Below are 6,762 nucleotides of genomic sequence, written 5' to 3'. Positions count from 1 at the left end.
TTTGCCGGATCTAGAGGAAAATGTCTGGCTATGTCAACGCAGCTGGATAGTTGGAGTAAGTGCACGTTCACGGTATCCTCAAACAGACCCTTGGATCTCAGATCACAGATGAGAAAAAGGGAGTTTCACGTTTGTTTTCACAGCATCTGATTAACAGCTCCATATGGAGTTTTATTAAGATGTGAAAGAATTGTAAATCAAATCAAATGTATTTGTTAAAGCCCTAATGCATTGTCTTGTTCAAATGAGGGCCAGTGATACATGGCACAAAGTTGTCACGACCAGAACAGAAATAGGACCCAAATGCGTAACGTTAATCACAAGCTTATTGAAATATAGAGGAAAGGCAGCACCCGAGATCCGGTGCTCGCTGGACGCGGGAAGCAAGCCGCTTACGGGATCAGAATGTGTTTCGAATGCGGAGGTGGATCTTCTGGAACGGGAGTTCGTAGCTTAGTAGACGGAAAAACAGGTTGCTAGCTGGGACGGGAGATCAAAATGTGGTCAGAGTAAAAAAAGAAACGGGTCGTATCAAGAGACAAACGGGGAAATCAGGAACGGACGAGTGGAAAACAGGTTATAAAACGGGACGAGTCAAAATGCTTTCCTTGTGAAAACAGAGGTTCGCTGACGGACTGGCAACAGGCGAGTGAAAGGGCTGTGCTTAAGTAGGACAGGGAACCAATCAGGTAGCCAGCAGCAGCTGGCGCCAAACAAGCGGGCACAGGTTAATGTAATGAGTCATCATAACAAAACTGGCAGCAGGATGCCGAACAAACATGGTGCCAAACTAATTGGGGATTCCAATGTGTCAAAGAAAATCAAATTTCTCTACCTATAAGTTGTTTTAATGAAAATAAACATTGGTATCATATTTCATGTAATTTTGTCGAATACTTTTTTTTACTGGATGATTTATTTTTTTGTACTACTCAGAGGCAATACATTTTACACATTGTCCCTTAAAGCACTTTTTTTCAGGCAATGAATTGCAAGTGTTGTATAAAAACATTCAGTGTAGAATAAGACAATAAAATCCCCTCCTTTATCACCACTTAAACATGAAACACATAAAACACAGACACACACACAATGGTTAAAATAAAAGAAAAAAATGAGTAAAAATATAAATAAAATATAAGTATGGGAAGGGGCAGACTGCCAATGTGAGGAAAGGTACCTGAAGGAGGCCTATTCACACTGATAGGAATGGCTGCAAATGGCCTCAGGATTTCCCACCATTGAACCACACCCTACCAGTGTAAACAGACATGGAAACCCTGAATAACAAACTGCAGAACAAAAACATAGAAATTTGGAAATAATCAATAATACATTACGATTGCAGACCTCCTCAATATGTTAGTAGTTCAAAAATCACAGTGCTTCAATAGAACTGTGTGTGCCAATGTTATCCATTTAATTATTTTGTTGTTGTTTTATTTATTAAACCTTCAGAAATAACAGACTTCTATCAATCCATTATGTACACTGCGTATCCTCAGTAGGGGTGCTGTAGCCCATCCGAGCTATCTCCAAGCATTGGGGAGGGGGACACGCTGAACCGGTTGCCATTCAGTCGCAGCTACACAGAAACAGACAAGCGTTCACACGTTCACTCATACCTAGGGACAACTTGTAGCAGTCACCAATTAACCTGCTCTGCATGTTTTAGGAATGTGGGAGCAACCCAAGCAGTGGAGAAAATGCAAATTCTGGAAGGCTGGTGGCTGGAATTGAACCCATGACCTCTGAACTGTGCAGCAGATGCTGTGCCAAGAACAAACTTGTCTAACCAAAAGAGAACCTGGTAGTACGCCAATATTCGATATTAAATCTTTCTGCAAGTTGGTAAGTGACTTCAATTTAGATGTCAGATACAAATAGGGTGATTACATAAGGTGTCTGACATAAAATGTATGGTATATAGACTGCATTATTACTGTGCTTTACAAGTCCCCGAGGACATCCGAAGCACTTTACAATACACATCACACTTTACTCATTAACACACACTCTCACACACTGATAGCAGAGTCTGCCATGCAAGCGACTACCTGTATGTCGGAGGCTTTAGGGCAGGGGTGTCAAGCTCATTTTAACTCGGGGGGCACACGAATGCAACAATTATTCTCTGGGGGCCGGACTAGTAGATTAGAGAGAAAGAAAAAGAAAATAAGAGAAAGAGAGGGAGATAAAAAGAGAGAAGGTGGGATGAAAAAGAGAGAGAGAGAAAAGAGAGGGATAGAGCAAGAGAACGTGAGAAACAAAAGAGATAAAAAGAAGTAGAGAGAGAGGGGGGAAGAAAGAGAGAAAGAAAGGAATCCAAAGAGAAATAGAAAGAAAGAAGGGGAGAAACAGAGAAGGGAAAAGTGAGAGAGAGAAAGAGAGAAAATTAAAAAAGGAAGAGAGCAAAAGAAGGTAAAAAGACACAGATAGAGAAAGATACAAAAAGGAACGAAGAGAAAAAGAGAGACAGACAGTGAGAGAAAAAGGTATGAAAAGAGAGAGCAAGAGAGACAAAGAAATACAAGTACAGCGTCTTTGTAAGAGGCACCTGGCTTTGGCAAAATCAAGTGGACATATTTCAACCTGCAGCTCATTTTTCTCTTGCGCTTCTCTGAGCAATGTCCCGCTGTTTGACACCCCTGCATTAGGGGTTCAGTGTATTGTCAAAGGACACTTCGACATTTAACTCAGAGGAGCCGGGAATCAAACTTTTTGATCTTAAGATGGTTGCTCTACCTCCTGAGCTACTGCTGCCCCAAATGTATGATTTGTAGTAGTAAATAAAAAAAGAACATACAACTGGCCCACCAAGCCAGGCTATGATCTAGGGGAGGAGCTGGCCCTCCATTTAAATAAAAGTGATAGAGAGCAGCCCAGGAGAGACTGGCTAATGCTGTATTTTTAGCCACAGCAACCTACATAAATATCTCAGGCCATCACCCGAGAATCTATGCGTCTCAATGAGATGGTCATCTCCAAAGGGCAATGAGTCTGCCCGGTCCCGGAATATCTAAATGCTCTGCTAACGATTAGGGCTTTCTCATCCAAGACATCTTTCAGAAAAAGGATGGACAGCCATATTACATACTCATCAAAGTTCTGACTGCAATTTGACAAGCATTCCGATTTGGCTTGGCAAAATAAAAATCAACACATAATTTCACAGCAACAAATTAACTACAATTATTTTCCTCCCACATTCCAAAAACATGCATTTCAGGTGAATTGGCCGGTCCAAATTGTCCTTAGGTGTGAATGAGCGAGTGAGTTGTCTGTCCCCGTGTGCCCTGCGATTGGCTGGCAACCAGTTCAGGGTGTCCCCTGCCCACTGCCCGATGATTGCTGGGATGGGCTCCAGCACCCCCGCGACCCTACTGAGGACAAGCGGTGCAGCTAATGAGATGAGATGAGATTCAACCCAACACCTTTACATAATGCATTATAATGGTTGTCATTATCATTATTATTGGAAATTTTAATATTTAAATGTAAACATCGAAAAACATTTTCATACCTGTCAACCTGAACGTTTTTGCCATACAAAGTATGTTTATTATGCATTTTAAGACGTGTACGACGTACAAGAAAATCTGTACGGAAAATCGCTAATTTGTCAATTATGGGTACCATCCGGTAAACACCGACTATCACGAAACGGCAAATCAATCAAGTCTAACGAGTTCGCCACGGTAGCCTCTATCTCGGTATGTTTTTTTTTGTTGCAAACGAATCGAGTGGTTTGATGATACTGTGCGCATGCGTCTGCAGCCTCGGATTTCATGTGGTAGTTATGTAGTGAAAGGAAGTCCGTCTCTTTTTAGAGACCAGCTTTTTCGGCTCAACTCATTAAAGAGAACCGGCTCTCAAACAGCTCACTTGCTTTGATGCATTGTATTACGAATCATTATGTTGTATAAAGAAGATAAGGAAAAAAAGGAAGTATAAAATGAAATGAAATATAATGAAATGATCTGCATTTATATAGCGCTTTTCAAGTCAATGACTTCCCAAAGCGCTTTACAATGTGCTCCACATTTCCCAATAGCAACCTTGCAGCCATGTAAGGTGCTAACCTGCTTATTGGGGGTATTAGGGGTTCAGTGTCTTACCCAAGGACACTTCGACATGTAACAGGGACGAGCCGGGATTCGAACTGGGTTCTAAAGGACAAAATGAAAAAAAGACAAAAGAAAAAAGACAGGTTTGTGGTTATCCCTTTAATCGTTATGTTACCAATAATAATTCAATTCAGAAAAGGAATTAATAATTTGAATAAGAAAATGTATTATTCTACTGAATTATATTTGCATGTATTTTTTCCTTCTACGGTGAACGTCCAAGCTACTTAATTTTTGAACCTTTTTTATAATAAACCCCATTCATGTCGAGCAACACAGTATCTCACAACAAAATGTTAATTAACAATACTGTATATATGATATAACGAAACACATGTACAATATAACATGTTAAACTACATAAATAAACACGTTTGGAAAAAAAATGGTCTAAGATTATTTTGAATTTTGTAAGGGAAAATACAACATTTCGTAAGGGCATGGAGTCGTGGAGGTTGACAGCTATGCATTTTTAAATGAATACATTCGTATAAAATATCAAAACGACGGAGAGGCGATGTTAAAGAGAGGAGGTCGTCTGCTGGTCACAGACGATCTTTGACTGGCGGTAAACGCCTGTTAGCAAGCTATGCTAGCTTGTTGAGAGTGAGCTCACTTTCCTCCAGTGCCGCCGCGACGAAGAGGGAGGGGCACCTACACAAGCGTCTCTGTCAGTCCCAACGCCGAATAAGCGATCGCATTTCGACTATATTCAGGTACTTATCGAAACTTTCTGCATTTAATATCATTTTGTATTTGTTTTATGTTAATTTGTTTTAAACTGGTAGATTTATTTCGCCAATTGCTTTCCACCCTACCGGGTGGAGGATGGCGTTGGTGCCGAATATGAATGGAGGTCTCTGTCTCGTTTGCAACACTAGTTCCTCGAAAGAGCTTTATTGTGAATATATTTGCGTAGGATTGCATTGGTTTCATGTGCTGTTTGTTTATTTCTCCATGCTGCATGGGCGCGGATGTTGCACAGATGTCACCAAGCAAGGCATACCTGTAGTGCAACTAAACCGGTTTTCGAGAATAAAGCCACTTCAAAATGAGAAAAGTTTCAACGAGTGTTTCGTAAGGTAACAGCGGCTGATGAAAGCCTTTATGCAATAATCAAATTCATTATTACGAATCTTCAATGTTCAATGACGTCAGGTTTAACCGGTGCAGTCAGTCGTCGTCTGCTTGATTTGGCATTTAATTGACATTTACTTTTAAAGGAGTTTTAATATCTAATGGCAGGTTTCGCCACAGATATGCATTTTGTAACATATTATTTTAACTGCAGAATTTTTCATAAATATTTATTTGTTTGACTAACTTTGTTTCATTGGTGGCTCATCCTGAATCAATGCTCAGCAGGTCAGATCTCGTGGCCCCCTCTTACCAAAAGGCATCTTGGTAAGACATTTTTGAGTTCTGTTAACGCGGTCAATGGGGACCAATACCCTCCACGAAAAGTGAAAATCCGCAAAGTAGTGTCGCACCTTTTTTATAAAAGCCCTCAAGGGTAAAACTTACCTCGAGATGACGTCCTCACCAACAGAGTGTACGAAGTTCACGGTTCTCGAGTCCCTTAACCGCCAGGGTCGTCGGGGCACCACATCATGTGTTGTATCTTGGGCAAGTCAGCGCCCATGCCTCTCAAAGGCAATTTTATTTGGTAGGTGTTTGTTTCACCACGTGAAACTGATAGTACAGGTTTCCATGGATGCCAATAGCAGGAGAAGCCTCCTGATCTGACTCAGATACAACACCTTCATCATTTGGTTGCTGTTTTCCATTGTAATGTGTCATCCCGCTAATCATAGATGAGCCGGATCTTGGCATTGACTCGGAGCGGTATGTGTGTGACAATATTTATTTCTAGATGCTAAGTCAATGGGGAAAAGCTCGTTTGTCCTGTTTTTTTCATATCCACATTGTATCGTACGCCTTGCATCAGATGTGCTTTTCATATTTTTCTTGAAAAACAAACTTTGTGGAGATGACGTTACGTCCTTTGCTTTTTTTGACATATTGAAGGCTTTTTGTCTAATAAAGACTTTGCGTTCCGTATTTTTGGTCTATATTCAAATTATTTGTATATTTACATGAATATTTAACCAGATAAATTATTTGAGATAAGGTATGACCATAGATCTACAACTAAGAAAACGGACAAAGAATTTCAATGTATGTTCTTTATTTTTGATATAGAAAAGTACAACAAAATTGGAGTGCTTCTCCTTTTAGTGTCAGAAAGCCACTTAAAAAGCGTCTGGCGAGCTGCACACTGGCATCGGGCGTCCTCAAGTTTAGCCAGGTCTCTGCAATGATTAAATTACAACCGCAGTGGTTCCCCACGAATTAAAGTACCGTGTTATCTCTTTCATGGGTAAGGATCTGGCGTTAGTGAGATGCAGGAGTGGCTTAAGAGAGTTGTTAGCCTAGGCGTAGCAGTAAGCCAGAACTGCAGCTTAGCTATTAGCGTTGCTCCTGCCACAGCTTTAGTCGCTTCCCAAACCCGCCAATAATCCATGGAGCACCCGCCGGTGATCACCATTTCTTTGTGCTCTTCTGACTTTTCGTTTTTTTGTTTTGGGAGAGAGAGGGGGAGGATAGATTGACTTGCCCAGCTGTTAGGATGGTG

General features: G+C 40.8%; 1 protein-coding gene across 1 annotated transcript in view; it reads left to right on the top strand.

Moving 5' to 3' along the window:
* The first annotated feature begins 4,676 nt into the window (after window positions 1-4,676).
* cpt1a2b (carnitine palmitoyltransferase 1A2b) overlaps window positions 4,677-6,762 on the top strand; it is a 28,933-nt gene continuing 26,847 nt past the window's right edge. Inside the window, exon 1 of the mRNA XM_088344501.1 lies at window positions 4,677-4,843. The gene's annotated coding sequence lies outside the window, so the exon portion shown is untranslated. The remainder of the gene's footprint in view (window positions 4,844-6,762) is intronic.

Source organism: Urocampus carinirostris, chromosome 1 (genome assembly GCF_059441175.1).
Source record: "Urocampus carinirostris isolate Australia breed hairy pipefish chromosome 1, RoL_Ucar_1.0, whole genome shotgun sequence".
Taxonomy (NCBI): domain Eukaryota; kingdom Metazoa; phylum Chordata; class Actinopteri; order Syngnathiformes; family Syngnathidae; genus Urocampus; species Urocampus carinirostris.
The sequence above is the reverse complement of the archived record's forward strand: the minus strand, read 5'-3'. Positions and strand labels throughout refer to the sequence as shown.